The sequence below is a fragment of the Salvelinus fontinalis genome, chromosome 21 (assembly GCF_029448725.1).
Source record: "Salvelinus fontinalis isolate EN_2023a chromosome 21, ASM2944872v1, whole genome shotgun sequence".
Classification (NCBI taxonomy): domain Eukaryota; kingdom Metazoa; phylum Chordata; class Actinopteri; order Salmoniformes; family Salmonidae; genus Salvelinus; species Salvelinus fontinalis.
Genome location: NC_074685.1, coordinates 38,400,849 through 38,417,282, shown reverse-complemented (window position 1 = coordinate 38,417,282; position 16,434 = coordinate 38,400,849). Strand labels below are relative to the sequence as shown.

General features: G+C 41.8%; 1 protein-coding gene across 1 annotated transcript in view; it reads right to left on the bottom strand.

Moving 5' to 3' along the window:
• The window catches only part of LOC129818846 (protein FAM163B-like), a 43,876-nt gene extending 27,906 nt beyond the window's left edge, over positions 1–15,970 (bottom strand). Inside the window, exon 1 of the mRNA XM_055875120.1 lies at positions 14,346–15,970. The gene's annotated coding sequence lies outside the window, so the exon portion shown is untranslated. The remainder of the gene's footprint in view (positions 1–14,345) is intronic.
• Between the last annotated feature and the right edge of the window lie 464 nt (positions 15,971–16,434).

The following is a 16,434-nucleotide window of genomic DNA, read 5'->3' as shown; positions in this document are numbered from 1 at the left end:
CATCAAGTTCCACATGTTTTATGTGGTGGTGCTGCACCATGAATTATTGCAATGCACCTGAACATTTCTCAGAACTATGGCACACAGTTTTTCCTGGGTCGTATCACATGGTGAGAAAAAAATCCTGGCAAAACATAAACATCGCACAAATATATTTCCATTATACATGTTTTTTTTTGTGAGCTATGTCAGTAAAATATAGACTGAGGTGATACCCAACTCTATACTTCCAAGGGGGCCAAAAGGACTGAGCCATATGCTTACTGTGAAAGCCAATTTATGCTTGATCCAAAGATGTGGTCGGAGGCTTCGTATGGAAGGTGTGACGTAATTGCGGAGCCTCCGGGGGCATGCAGAGGCCAAATCAAATTTTGTAAAAATGCAGATGGCGCCGTATAGCTCCGCATTTACTTGATTGGTTGACGGTAGGTGGGGGCGGTACGTGCTGTATAAACACTAACTGACTTCCTTGACAACCTTCACAATAGCTCTGCTCTGCTCCGCTAAGCACAAGAAGTATGAAAGCCCTGAAGTTTGCGGAGAGCGGCATCGCAGTAAATGGTGTACAGCCAATTCCGACATCAGATTGACCATGCACCGCCTTTAAGTCAGATCTGTATCTGAGAATCCTTTTGACAAGGACAAACTTGTTTTGCCTGTGGCCCCCCCTGTCTGGGGACGTATACGACATGATGTCTTATATGACATATGCCAGCTAGTCTATGTATACAGAACGTACACAGCTCGAGAAGCCAACACATTCAGTACATCAGGGTCATACTATGCCCATTCAACCGTCCCCAACCTTGCTCTCTGACAGGTCAACATGACATCCTTACTATAACAGACACATCAGTTCACACCCCTTGGAGCACAAAATGTCAGCCTGTAGTCATGGCAACAGCATATTAACATGTACCCTTGGCTTCTGGTGTTGAGAGGCTGAGGCGAGTCGTTACAACCCACGCATTCCATAGTGCTGTGATGCACCTAGTTAGTGTTTGTGTGAAAGACAGGGCGAAGAAGGTACACATCAATTCACACATAATTGAGACGGACAATTAAATTAAGCCTGAATTGCAGTTTTGTGATCTTGTGATTCATCAGCATTGTTCCAAGAAGACACACAGTAAGAAACACTGACTGAGAGGCAGACACGTACAGCTCAAACACACGACTGACAGTGGTCACCATCTAGCTACCACCAACCAATCTATGGTGTGATGTCTGGCACCACACAACTACATGGTGAATAACTCAGCTGAAGGAACACACAGATAAAACAGGAAATAGATCAGACATCAGACACAGCTGACCAAAGCTTTGCCCTGACCTGGAGCAAATTGTGTTCCCACATAGCGTACGCCTCCAGGACGGAAGACGATTGATGGAAAAATGAATAGAGAGCAAATTGTGAGCAGAGTCCAAAGGTTATCAATTTATTGTGCCTAGCACTAATTAAACTTCTAGCAGAGGAGTTTCCATCTAAAATCAAGAAGACCTCATACACTACCGTTCAAAAGTTTGGGGTCACTTAGAAATGCCCTTGTTTTTGAAAGAAAAGCTAAATAAAGTGTCCATTCAAATGACATCAAATTGATCAGAAATACAGTGTAGACATTGTTAATGACTATTGTAGCTGGAAACGGCAGATTTTTAATGGAATATCTAGATAGGCATACAGACCCATTATCAGCAACCATCACTCCTGTGTTCCAACGGCACGTTGTGTTAGCTAATCCAAGTTTATTATTTTAAAAGGCTAATTGATCATTAGAAAACCCTTTTGCAATTAAGTTAGCGCAGCTGGAAACTGTTGTCCTGATTAAAGTATCAGCATTCAGCATCAGCATTTGCGGATTCGATTACAGGCTCAAAATGGCCAGAAACAAAGACTTTCTTCTGAAACCCGTCAGTCTATTCTTGTTCTGAGAAATGAAGGTGAGTTTCTCAAACTAGACACTAATGTACTTGTCCTCTTGCTCAGTTGTGCACCGGGGCCTCCCACTCCTCTTTCTATTCTGGTTAGAGCCACTTTTCGCTGTTCTGTGAATGGAGTAGTACACAGCGTTGTACGAGATCTTCAGTTTTTGGCAATTTCTCGCATGGAATAGCCTTCATTTCTCAGAACAAGAATAGACTGACGAGTTTCAGAAGAAGGTACTTTGTTTCTGGCCATTTTGAGCCTGTAATCGAACCTACAAATGCTGATGCTCCAGATACTCAACTAGTCTAAGGGCAGTTTTATTGCTTCTTTAAATCAGGACAACAGTTTTCAGCTGTGCTAACTTAATTGCAAAATGGTTTTGTAATGATCAATTAGCCTTTTAAAATTATAAACTTGGATTAGCTAACATAACGTGCCATTGGAACACAGGAGTGATGGTTGCTGATAATTGGCCTCTGTACGCCTAATGTAGATATTCCATAAAAAATCTGCCGTTTCCAGCTACAATAGTCATTTACAACATTAACAATGTCTACACTGTATTTCTGATCAATTTGATGTTATTTTAAATGGACAGAAAATGTGCTTTTCTTTCAAAAACAAAGGCCTTTCTAAGTGACTACAAACTTTTGAACGGTAGTGTATATAGAGGCCATTTATTTCATATGATGCAAGAGACATTGGATTAGGATTTTGATTGGAGACGTGCATTTTCACTATCAACTGATAATTAAAATGCCATAATAACGCTCTAACTAACAGCTCTATATTATAATGGAATCTAGAATCATCAACACTATATATAATATGAAGACTAGAATCATCAATAGTATAATAAGAAGACTAGAATAATCAACAGCATAATATGAAGACTAGAATCATCAACAGTATAATAAGACTAGAATCATCAACAGTATAATAAGATGACTAGAATCATCAACAGCATAATATGAAGACTAGAATCATCAACAGCATAATATGAAGACTAGAATCATCAACAGTATAATATGAAGACTAGAATCATCAACAGTATAATAAGACTAGAATCATCAACAGTATAATAAGATGACTAGAATCATCAACAGCATAATATGAAGACTAGAATCATCAACAGCATAATATGAAGACTAGAATCATCAACAGTATAATATGATTAGAATCATCAACAGTATAATATGATTAGAATCATCAGCAGTATAATGAGACTAAAATCATCAACAGTATAATATAACTAGAATCATCAACAGTATAATAAGACTAGAATCATCAACAGTATAATATGATTAGAATCATCAAAGGTATAATAAGAAATCTAGAATCATCACCAGTATAATATGATTAGAATCATCAACAGTATAATATGATTAGAATCATCCGCAGTATAGTAAGATGACTAGAATCATCAACAGTATAATGAGACTAGAATCATCAACAGTATAATGAGACTAGAATCATCAACAGCATAATATGAAGACTAGAATCATCAACAGCATAATATGAAGACTAGAATCATCAACAGTATAATGAGACTAGAATCATCAACAGTATAATATGATTAGAATCATCAACAGTATAATGAGACTAGAATCATCAACAGTATAATGAGACTAGAATCATCAACAGTATAATGAGACTAGAATCATCAACAGTATAATGAGACTAGAATCATCAACAGTATAATATGACTAGAATCATCAACAGTATAATATGTCTAGAATCATCAACAGTATAATATGATTAGAATCATCAACAGTATAATGAGACTAGAATCATCAACAGTATAATATGACTAGAATCATCAACAGTATAATATGACTAGAATCATCAACAGTATAATATGTCTAGAATCATCAACAGTATAATATGATTAGAATCATCAACAGTATAATATGATTAGAATCATCAACAGTATAATATGATTAGAATCATCAACAGTATAATATGACTAGAATCATCAACAGTATAATATGATTAGAATCATCAACAGTATAATATGACTAGAATAATCAACAGTATAATATGATTAGAATCATCAACAGTATAATATGACTAGAATCATCAACAGTATAATATGACTAGAATCATCAACAGTATAATATGATTAGAATCATCAGCAGTGGCCACAAGGAATTCTTCTAATCATATCTAGCAGCCTCATACTTGATATAATGACTGTAGTTGGAGGGATTATGAAGAGAGAAAAAAACACTATTGGAAAAACACACACAAGAGGCAAGCAACAGGGCCTGACAATCCTAACTATGCAAACAAGCTTTCAGTCTAGCATTACATTACGTGTGTGTGTGTCTACTTCCATCAACAATACTGTCAACTGAGCTCTCTGTCTGTCTCTCTCTAACACATCTTACAAACAGCCATGCCACTCCTGGACCAGAACGCTGAGAATATAATAACTCACTGCCCTGGAACAAATGTAATTCACTTATTTTTTTATTTATTCTCAGGAGTCTCAGGAGAATTAAAAACAATTCAATTACACTAGCTCCCCGATGCCATACAATCAGAGAATCCTAATGATTTTCCCTCAATATTTTTCATCTTAACATAGGACCAATCAAATCAAACCCAATCAGAGAGACTGATGGTTATTGGTTAGTTTTAGCTTGGAGGGCGGGGTCAGGTCAGTTGACACCCCAGGCAGAGTAGGAAATGGGTTTGTACAGACAGACAACAGACATTGAGATGCACAAATACACATACATATTGTAAAACAGAGACATAGAAGCACGCACACAGACACACCTGACCTACAGTACCTGTACCCAGCCGAACCTTATAATGCACAAGAGGCTGGCAACAAAGATGATATGAGTGGGTAGGTTTCTGAGAAAAGATCCAAGACCCATATTACATCATGATAACCTTGTTAGCTAGTCTTCACTTCCAAATGACCCCAACAGTGGGCTAATGCCTTTCTCTTCGAGCAGGAGGGGAAGATCGAACAGTAAGCAGCACATTGTCAGCAGACAGACGGACCCCCCGCACACACAACACATACACACACTTTGCCTAGAAGGCAGACAGCTTAATGTCAACGTAAAGATCCTGGCAAGCACACAGACAGACACTCCATAAGAAGAGCTCAGCTTGCCAAACTGTCATCCGTCACATATACGATACCATACCCAGAACACCACATTGCATTGAATCACATGATCTGTTCTAGAACGAGAACATGACAAAAGAACACTATCGATCACCGTCCCCATCAGACAGACACGGCTGTTGTTGTGTACTGGATATCTGTGTAGAGAACGTACACCATGCAGGATCACGTCATGTCTGGCATTCAATGCTCTGATCGTCCATGAACCTTTGAAGAATTGGTCTGTGCGGTGTGAAACTTCACTGTCTTGTTAGTGTTGATTATTCACTGCTATACGTCATTGTTGGTTCTAAACATGGGGTACTAGTACCCACAGACCATATATACGTAGGTGCTATATAATATCAGCCTATCTAGTGTTCTATATCTATGCTAGTACCCCTGAGGATACCCGGACTAAGCCTTGTTAAACCAGCCTGATCTCGAGAGCAGCTCAAAGGAAAGTGAAACTTAACGTGAGCATAGCAGTCAGCCTGGTTTCATAACGCTAACCTGGCCTATTCACAGAGTGTACAACGTGGGGAAGACTCATAAGAGAAGGGCTGCGACCCAAATTTTTATTATAAATTGTGTGGTTAACTGTATAGATAAAAGGCAACATTGTGCTGCCTTCTTCATTGACCTGTCAAAGGCATTCTCGATACTGTTGATCACTCGTTGCTAATTCAGAAGCTTTCCTCAATTGGCCTAGACCAGGCTGCATGTAACTGCCTTAACAATGACTTGACAGATAGAACTCAATGCATATCTACTGATGGCGTTAAATCAGGTTTCCTGGATATTATGAAAGGTGTCCCGCAGGGCTCGATTCTGGGTCCTATACTTTTTACATTAACAATATTGACGTGTCTGTAAAAAAAATTGTAACCTGCACTTGTATGCCGATGATACTGTTGCATATGCTATTGCCCCCACGGTTGACCAGGCTCCATCTGAACTACAGTCTGCCTTCATCGTATTACAGAAAAACTTTATTGACCTGAAATGAGTGTTGAACGCAGGTAAAACGAAGTACATGTTCTCTAGAGCGCATGAAAACAACTCTGATGATTTAAGAATATGTACTTTATATGTCTACATTGATCGTTTCGCTGCTTACAAATATCTGGGCACTTGGAATGATGAAAAGCTGGTTTTTAATAACATTTTACTGCAATGGCCAGATTAGGGTCACACAGAGTGTTTCTCAGTAATCTCGAACAGATCTACTTTGAAAGAAAAGTATACACCTCACACACATGGTTACGGGCTTAAAAAATATGACACCTGTACCATGTCAGATACAGAGTTGAAATGCATAACATTTTGAGTTTGCATCCCAATATTACACTTTATATAGATCACAGAAGACTGAAATATAACAAAACCGTTTAACATAGAAACACCGGAATTTCAGTGGGTTTTCAGAAATAATGTTTATTAATGATGAAATGATGAAAAATATGAATAACATTACACCCATGGGGCCAATAGAGGGCAATTTGGTGATTTGACTGGAGGAAAGGGTTTAAAAACTATATCGATGAGTTCGTTAAGAAGCTAAGAATAAAAATGGGCGTCTTCTATAACAACAGGTCCTGCCTGCCTGCTAAATAGAAGAACGCAGATTATTCAGTCAACGTTCCTACGGCGACATCATCTGTATGAACGCAGCTGCCGCTTCATTGAAGCTGTTAGATGCAGTTTATCATAGCGCAACAATTTTAGTACTCACCACTGCATTCTCTACCGGTAAGTTGGTTGACCCACTTAGATGTCACGTAGGTTGATACATTGCTATCTTTTCATTTATAAATCCCTTTTACAAAAAGCCCCACTGTATCTAAGATCGTTACTAAACTTTAGACATGAGAGTTACCACACCCGGTCTCAGGGGCGGCTAACTCTGGAAATTCTTTTTGGTCTCTACTGAGTTGAGTAAATCAGCTTTTAGTTTTTATGCACCTCATTTTTGTGGAACAATCTTCAAAATGTTCTTCAATTTGATGTTCTGGTCCCTCTAGGGCAATTCAGAAGGCTGATTGAGGACCTTATTACTGATTAATGTGTTTGTTTTTATGTCCTTGTTTCTCTTTCGGCTTGCATTTTGTATTTATAGTTTGATGTGTGTATTTTCTGTAATTTATGTAATTCAGGGTTCATCTGTAAAAGAGACCTTGGTCTCAGTATGCCTCCCTGATAAAATAAAAGTGAGATATATTTTTTTAATGGCACCCTATTCCCTATATAGTGCACTACTTTTGACCTGGGTCTCGTTTCCCAAAGCCTTCGTAGCGTTAAGACCCTCGTTAGAACCGAGGTGTTCCCCTGAGCCTTCGTTAGTAACGTGGCTCTTTAAACCTTCGCACGTCTATGATTGATCCAGACCACTCATAGAGCAGCCAAAGTGCATCATTAGATGCTTGTTTGCCCTTCCTCATCACTTTATTCACAGAAGATCTCAGCTAAACATAGAATCAATATGTTTATGCTATCTGTCTGACTGTGACTTCAGAACGAAGTTGACTACCAATACAAAGTTGCCAAAGTATTGGCAGTTGTTACAACAAGTGAAAGATAAAATTAAAACTGAGATGATGGCATGAAAATATAGGTTACACGGGCCTACATAGGCTATTTCAATCCTATTGAAATAAATGTCATGTTCAATCAATTTAGTTTTTGTAACTACGCTACAGTCTTTAATTTTTGCCTCAATCCGTTTCATGATGTTTTAAAACATGTGCACAATGATGTGCCTAATCTGTTATTCAGTGCATTATTATTGAGTAAGCATAATAAATAAGCTGCCTCAATAGCCTATTTACAGCAGCAGCGTAACCTAGTGGTTAGAGCGTTGGACTAGTAACCGAAAGGTTGCAAGCTCAAATCCCCGAGCTGACGAGGTACGAATCTGTCGTTCTGCCCCTGAACAAGGCAGTTAACCCACTGTTCCTAGGCCGTCATTGTAAATAAGAATTTGTTCTTATTTGGTGGTAATTTACATTTACATTTACATTTAAGTCATTTCTCTCTAGGTCAGGAGCTGATCTGTCATCAGTATTGTGGAATAATTATAATGTTAAAGTACGTTTTGAATGGAGAAAGCTGATCCGAGAGAAGCACTGCTTTTCTTATTTTGACCCACTTAGCGAACGTTCTCTCTACGTGATTCTTGTTTGGGAAACACTTAAAAAGTATTCTCTGGTACTTTTGTATACTTTTTAGTCAGTATTTGTCCCAGAAAATTGCATACTAAGTCACACATGTGCAGATGTGGGCATCATATTATTGCTCTCGCTCTCTCTACTCTGTGCCTCATGCTACCTGTCACTCAAATGCCGAGGGGCTGATTGGCTGAAACTCTAATTGCTAGTTGGCTGGCCCACATCGGGGGTAAATGTCAAGAAAATGGTGCCACACAGCTTCTAGAAAACAGTTGCTTTCAAACTAGGGATTTCTTGGCTAATTGAGGTAAGACAGTAATTCTGCTCATAGAACTACACATTGACACATCCAGCCCAAAGTGGGAGGTTTAGAAAACACTTACTAGTCGCCAAAGTACAGGATAATGTCTTTAAGATACATGCAACTGGGAAATTAGGCCCTGATCCCTATGGGCCCTGGCCAAAAGTAGTGCGCAGGGTGCCATTATGGACGCGGCCTTGGCCTAATGGCCAGTTGCACATGAGGGGGTACTCTCTGGGCAGAACAACATGTAACCGGGGCCTGGGTTACAGTAACATAAAACGGTTGAGACTGTTGGCTGAGTGAATATCAACAGAGGTCATTTATTAGAAGCCGAAGGTTAACCTCCAAGCCCTGCTTTCTATTTTACTGGAAAAGTTGTCTCTAACTTCTGTTCACCAGAATGAAATAAAACCCCCCTTTGTCTCCTCTCCCTCGTCCTCTTTACAGAGTGGCTTCTGTAGGTCAAGCATGTACAGTCAGCGCCACTAAAATAGTTTATTTTCTTCTTTCCTTCATCTTTTTATATCTCCATCCTTTGTTTTGGCAGACCGCCATTCAAGTCTTTTCCTTGTTATTTATTTCGGCCTCCTTTCTCTCGCTCTTGCTGTTTGCCTCTGTGTTGCCGTGGTGACTGTAGGCGGCTGTGCATTGGAACGGCGCTAGGAGAAGTGTCTGGTATGGACTAACCACTATGTTCTGACACACAGTTGTAACCTGCCGTGTGTCTTTCTCCATACATTCAACAACAACAACAACATGCACATTCAATTTGCTCCCGTTAAGCCAGTGCATCATAACAAAGATGCATTTGAAGCCTCCAAGAGTCATCCAACAGCCACCCAAGAAAGGAGTTGAGATGCATCCTGTCTGCCTACTGTGCAAAGAACATGCGATGCTGGTAACAACAAGGTTGCTTATTTGATTCTGACGTGTGCCGTATCCTGAATATTTTGTATGTGTCACTGTTAACTGGCAGTTCTCTAAGTCGCTTTGGGTAAAAGTGTCTGCTAAATTACCATACGATCGTACCACGCTCAAAGTCACCCGTTTCGCCCATTCTAACGTTCTGTGAACGGGGTGGTGTACCTAATAAACGGGCCAGAATATTGAAGAACCATCTAAGACACGACTTGAGAAATATCCTGTATGTCCTTCGTCCTGTATGACGAACATATCACAGAGCATGTGGCATTCTGGGTTATAACACAGACTGGGAAACATTACATCCCAGTGTCTTGATATCCATTGAATTAATTTCCGCAGGCCCTTTCTTCATAGGCTGGTGAGTCTAATGTGGAGACTGATGTCGTCCAAAATGGCACCCTATTCTATAGTGCACAACCTTGGACCAGATCCCAGTCAAAAGTAATGCACTGTATTGGAATAGGGTGCCATTTCAGACGCAGCCTTTCATGTTGTTCGGTCATAGCCCTGCTGAAGGAGGCATGGCAACCAGGTCTCTAAGCACCCTGTGACTGAAGCTGAGGGCTGAGGCCAGGGCTACATGATGATGGTAGTGGAGGAGGGGCCAGAGGAGGAGGGGGGAGAGGCGAGAAGAGGGGGGGACATGTGTAGCATGCTGGGAGGCTGGGAGCATGATGTCTGCTGCTGGGAGACTGTGGTGAATATGTGTGTGTGTGTTTGTGCGTTTCTTTGTGCGTGTGTGTCTTTCCTCTGAATCCACTCATCAGTAGAATGTTTTTGTAGTTCCCCTGCATGTTTGTGTTCAGTTTGTTCAGTTGTCCAAATAGCCTATATCTGTTACGTAGGCAAGGAGACACACTTTATTGTCCTCACACAGAAAGTTAACGTTTTTTTTTTTTTTTTTTTTTTACATTCATTGCGAATGACAACAATTCCTCGGTCAATTCGAAAAATCTTTCCAACATTCTCCCCATTGATAACCACCAAGCCTCGGTGTGAAATAGTAAATTGTTCCATATCTCCACACAATAATGCGAACAGACGGTGCGTACTGGATGTGATTTGATTTGAAATCGAAGTTACCTGCTGCAGTATATCTCCGAGTTCTGCGCTCAGCTCTTTTGCTGCCAGTTGCTCTCTGTATATCATACAACGCGTCCATATGGCCGAGGGAGACACAATAACTAGAGTGCGGAGGCCTGCCTGCCGTCCCACCATAGACAGAGCCCCATATGTGCAAAAGCCCACCATTCTATCCCACTAGCCTAGTGTGCGGTGTATTTTGCAGAAGCATAGCAGGCCTAGCCATTCACCGTGACTCAAATGCAACGGTCAAGTGCAGCCTTTTCCCACGATCTAAGGGCGCCCTCTCATTGTTTGAATTTTAACTTTAAAAAATAATTTTAGAAACATTTTCATTTCGATTTTTCTGGTGAACCACATTACAATGATATTAGAATATTTTATTTATCAAATGAAAAACAAAATCTGTATAGATCTTTTTTCACCAGGCTTTTTGAAATTCTTCCGCGACCCCATTTTCATATCAGGCTACCCCACACGGGGTCACAACCCCTAGTTTGGGAACCGCTGGTATAAGGATAATGAAACTGTAAGACTGACATACTTGTCAATGAAAAATATGATTTGCAAAAACAAATTCTGCGTGTCAAGTTATATCCAAATACTGTAATGGATATTATTTATCATCTACTATTCCTTCTAATCAACACTAAATGGTTAATCTGATCTATTGGTGACAAAAAAAAATTTATCATGGTATTTCGCAGAAAACGTTGATTTTGCATGAATGACTCAGGGGTGAAAGATGTGTTTAACTCCAATGAACGCAAAATCTAACGTTCTGAGTATAAGGGGCATTACATGTGTTATTAGTCTAGAGTTTTTAAAATATGCCACTTACATCTGACAAAAATGCACCAAAGTGATTGAAAACAGCTGTAATGGTGTAGCTCATGGGGTTGCTGCTGTGCTCTTCTCTCTCGATCTGTGTGTATGTGTTTCTCCTGTGTGTGTATTTACATGTGCGTGTATGTGTTTCTCCTGTGTTTGTGTTTACGTGTGTGTGTATATGTGTTTCTCCTGTGTTTGTGTTTACGTGTGTGTGTATGTGTTTCTCCTGTGTTTGTGTTTACATGTGTGTGTATGTGTTTCTCCTGTGTTTGTGTTTACGTGTGTGTGTATGTGTTTCTCCTGTGTTTGTGTTTACATGTGTGTGTATGTGTTTCTCCTGTGTTTGTGTTTACATGTGTGTGTATGTGTTTCTCCTGTGTTTGTGTTTACGTGTGTGTGTATATGTGTGTGTGTTTCTTCTTTCCTCAACTGTCGGGATTGGGTGGAGGGTGACGTGGTGTCAGGGGACTAGTGAAAATGGCAGTGGGGATGTAATATAGGGTAGTGGGTATCACATGTGTGTGTGTGTGTGGTGCTTTGCTCTCTCAACCTACTGGATGTGAGACAAAGACAGAATTAAGAGGACGTGACAATGGAGCAGAGAGTAAAGCATGGTTCCCACGAGGGAGAGCAAAGGGTGACACCACATCACATGACAGAGACTGGGCTGGTACAACGGAGTTAATAATCTTGGCACTCAGAATCAAATCTCACTTGCTGTGCATGCTGGTTAAGTTCGTCACAAGAGACTCTAGAGGCAATGGTTCTGTGCTGCCCAATCTTGATTATTCCCTTGATGAACATGCATGTACAGGCCTTGTAAGGTAGATTCAGCCTACTATAGCCCTGTATGGAATTTACTGTATGTGGTGTAAGAATGCAGACAGCCCCAGCCTACAAGTAATATGTACAGTGTAAGAATATGTGACAATCCCAATGGACTGTCTTGTCACCACGTGGACAGCATTACTACAGATATGAGTAGTCTTTGGGGAGGAATGAAAACACAGAGATCTGGACCCGTTTCTTCCTCAGTGTCGTCCTCCTCCTCCTCCTGCTGGGATGACCTTTTTGAATGGGCTCGTATTTATCGCAATCACTCTTGCGATGAAGACGGCTCTGGCCATTAGTGTGTGTGCGCAACGTGTAAAGGTGTCACTATATGAGGGGGATGGGAGATGAAGACAATAGGGACAGGGAAGAGGGGAACAGTTCAACATTATCATTGAGAATATGCCCTTCCCCCAATTCAGTCAGCCTTCCCAATCAGTAGTAAGGGAGTACGAGACCAGAAGGCAGGCAGGCAAGGAGGGAGGGATGGGGGGGGGGGGGGGGGGGGGGGGCAGACACGCAGGGAGGCAGGCAGGCAGTGAGGGAAGCAGGCAGTGAGGGAATCAGGCAGGCAGGGAAGCAGGCAGGAAGGGACATAGGCAGGCAGGGAAGCAGGCAGGGAGTGAGGGAGGCAGGGAGACAGGCAGACAGGCAGGCAGGCAGGGAGGGAGGCAGTGAGGCAGGAAAACAGTCACTCATTGCTCTGTTTCCAGGGGTCCAAGGGTGTTGGAAGGGTCACAGAACGAGTCACCACTGGGGATAACAGATTCCGCCCCTCCTCCCTCTCCACTCAGAGAGACACAGCATCAGGGATGACATATGACATCACTGCTGGTGACGGTTGCAGACCCTGCCTAATCGCCCCCTGCCTGCTGTCCTTCACAGACATTGTGACCATGCTGGGGCTCTCATGACAGACTGTTACACACATACACACAACAAGGTTCTGGGTTCAAGGTATAATGCAGACACTGCCTCCATAACCTTCATCAGACTTCCCCTGCCTGATGTAACATGGAAACCCTGCTGGTGCAGGCCCGGCCTGTCACCATTATAGAAGTCAGTCCAAGCATCACTGAACGTCAACTTGATAGGGAATGTCAGTTCTAGTGATATTATTTCTATGGCCTTCACAGCTTTAGGCCCCATGCCTGCTTTAGCATGGTGTCCATGCTGGCACAGACCCTGCTTCCAACATAGAAATACAATGGGAACGTCCATTCCAGCCACTCTCTCGTCTATAGCTTCCCTAGCCCAGCTTTCTGTAGTCGTGTCTCCATAGCCTTCCTCCCCTGCCTGCTGTAGACTTGTGTTAGCATGATGGTGACCAATGACCATGCAGACCTCTCTGCAGGCGGTTCCACTGTCACATAAGGGCTGCATCATAACACAGCATCAGATGCAGACTATTTTATGGAGAGGAGAGCAGCGGTGAGACAGAGACAAGCACACAAGGAGGAGGGGGAAATTTGAGTCTGGTTTGATCATACCACTTAAGTTGTCAGTAGCCAGCCCTAAACAGTTGGGTACATTCTGCAAAACCGCTTCAACTCTGAACTCTCCCTGCTTAACTAGCTTGTACACACACACACACACACACACACACACACACACACACACACACACACACACACACACACACACACACACACACACACACACACACACACACACACACAGAGAGATAGAGGGAGAGAGAGAGAGAAAGAGTAGGGAGCTAGACGCTGGATTCAAGTTTGTGCACTCCAGCACCATGGACAGCAGCCTAAATACTACAGTAGAGAGAGAGGAAACTCGAAAACACAAGACTTCAATTATTCCATGTTGTGATCGTTTGATCGTAGGCCTGTGGCGATGATTCGTTTTATGAAAATGTGTAACAACAGTGTCTTTCGGGAGATAGTCAATAGCCAACAATTAGTCTAAATGTCAACCCAAAGAACAACAAAGCATGGGTACACCTGATTATAGTGTCATCCGATAACACAAAGCCACACAGCATGTTTAGCTTGATTCGAGAAAGATAAAGTTTAGTCATGCAAATGTCGAGAAATGATACAACTAACAACAGCTACTTCAGGAGGAAACTATCAGGTCACGCGTTCTAGACTAAAGTATGCTGCTGGAGCTATGGTTAGGCTAACACCTTACCTTTGCAGATATTTGAAATGCACCGGGTCGCATCTGAGTTGTTGATGGCTCGTGATAGTTCTATTCCGAGCATCAGTGAGGCTGGCACATGAAACCCCGAATGGTCGCGGGGCAGCCTCGGGTGATGCTGATTAGCTTCTTGCCACTGCTTCAGTGTAACCAAAACAGTTATGGTGACCTCTTTCCTTTCAGCAAAGTGACCAGTCCACAAAACCGTTACACGAAGAACTATGTCACACGAACTATGGAAAGGATTTAAGAAGTAAAAAATGAGTTCATAATGTCTACCAAAATCACAACGAAATAAAAACTCAATAAAAACTCTTAACACCTCAAAAGAAAGTGTTGAGTCCACAAGAGCTACCACGTTCAAATCGCTGTTGTCCTTTCATTATTTTCACGTTGTTTATTTGTTTTGCTTGTGTGGCTCTCCCCTCATTCCGATATCCTCATTCAGTTGGCGATAGAAAAGTCTTAAGGCCAATTCCAGGCTCCTTTCAATGCATTCAATGTAACGCAAAAAAATATAAACGTCTCCAAAGCTGCTTATGCTAATCTCAAAATAACCTACATCAAAAGAGTCGACCAACTGTGTTTTTTATACGGCAGCCATGCACCATCAGCGTCCACTTGGATTAAGTTTGATAGGTTGTAGGCTATTGTGACTGCCTGGTATCTTCAAAATACGGACCCTACACCGATACCGCATATAAGGACAGTACGTGTAACGGTCATGTGGGGGAAACACGACAGCTCCATATCACGAAGCTGTTATTCACCATTAAAAGGGGTCAGATTTCCAGTCTTCGGGGCTTCTTTGAGAAATAACAGTCATGGATTTGAATCTGTTATTTTTCCCCTACAAGTCTTGGCTCAACTGGTAATGTGGTCACGGGCGCTTGTGGCTGCAGTTGGTAAATCCAGGCAGCCAGCTACTGTAGCCCGTATTGCTGACACTCGGTCAGATTCTTCTGCGGGGTAGTCGCTCAAAGCCTGGCTTTGTAGCCTATTTTATTGCGCTCGCAGACAAAATTAAGATGAGTAGGCATTAAAATGATCGGCGTTGGGGGTGCTCCAATCGAAGGCGTTGAGATGGAGACGGAACAAAAACACACGAAACACGAAATCTCACTGCTGAATCCGATAAACCGCGGATGATCAGAGAGCAGTAGTCGTTAAATCAGCGGTCCTCCTATGCCCAAATGCCCATTTAGAGTATGGAAATGGTAAGACCGTGACAAGTTGAGTCATTAAGAAATCGACTCTTGAGATTCAGCCTTCGGGAAAGATGTCGATGTGGTGAGAGTTAGATTCGCCACCTCTTCTGTCATTCTCATCTTCGATAGGACGACTATATAAGAAGATCTACTCATCAGTTTAATTGCCCACTTTTCATGAAGCGGTTGTGAACCACTGCAATTTAATAGGCTAGACTAGCCTGGTTGCCAGTCAGTTTCCTTTGGCACATGACATGGAGTACAAGGAGTGGAATGTTAGCTAAACAGACTGGCAACCAGGCTAAGACTAGGCTACTCGCACGGCAAGTTTCTGTACACTTTGGTAGGTATTAACATAGTCTGTTTCTATATTTCTGACATTTCTCACAGCAGCCCCATCAACATGTGACACACACAACTGATTGAAGTTTGTATGTTTCAGAACCATGGACAGCAGCTGCACGCATTTATAAGCGTCATAAGCCTTTCAATTCATAATGAATTATAGCCTACAACATTTATAATAATGCATAAAACATGTATATATACTTATAAGCATTTATAATGGCTTATTCATAACAGTTATTATAAAGTGTAACCGAAGTGCAAAGAGTGAGGGGAGGGCAGAGAGAGAGGAGAGAGAGAGCAGAGGAGAGAGAGAAGAGAGATTGCAGACAGAGAGAGAGAGAGAGAGAGAGAGAGAGCATAGAGATAGAGAACCCATACAGAAAGAGAGAGCTAGAGCAGAAGAGTGGAAACAGAGAGAGCAGACTGGGACACAAAGAACACATCCAGCCCAACCAACCAACGAACGTGTCTGGGGGCCAAAACAAGCAGTGGTCCATCTGGTGGGCCTAGTTGCTTCAGGAGTT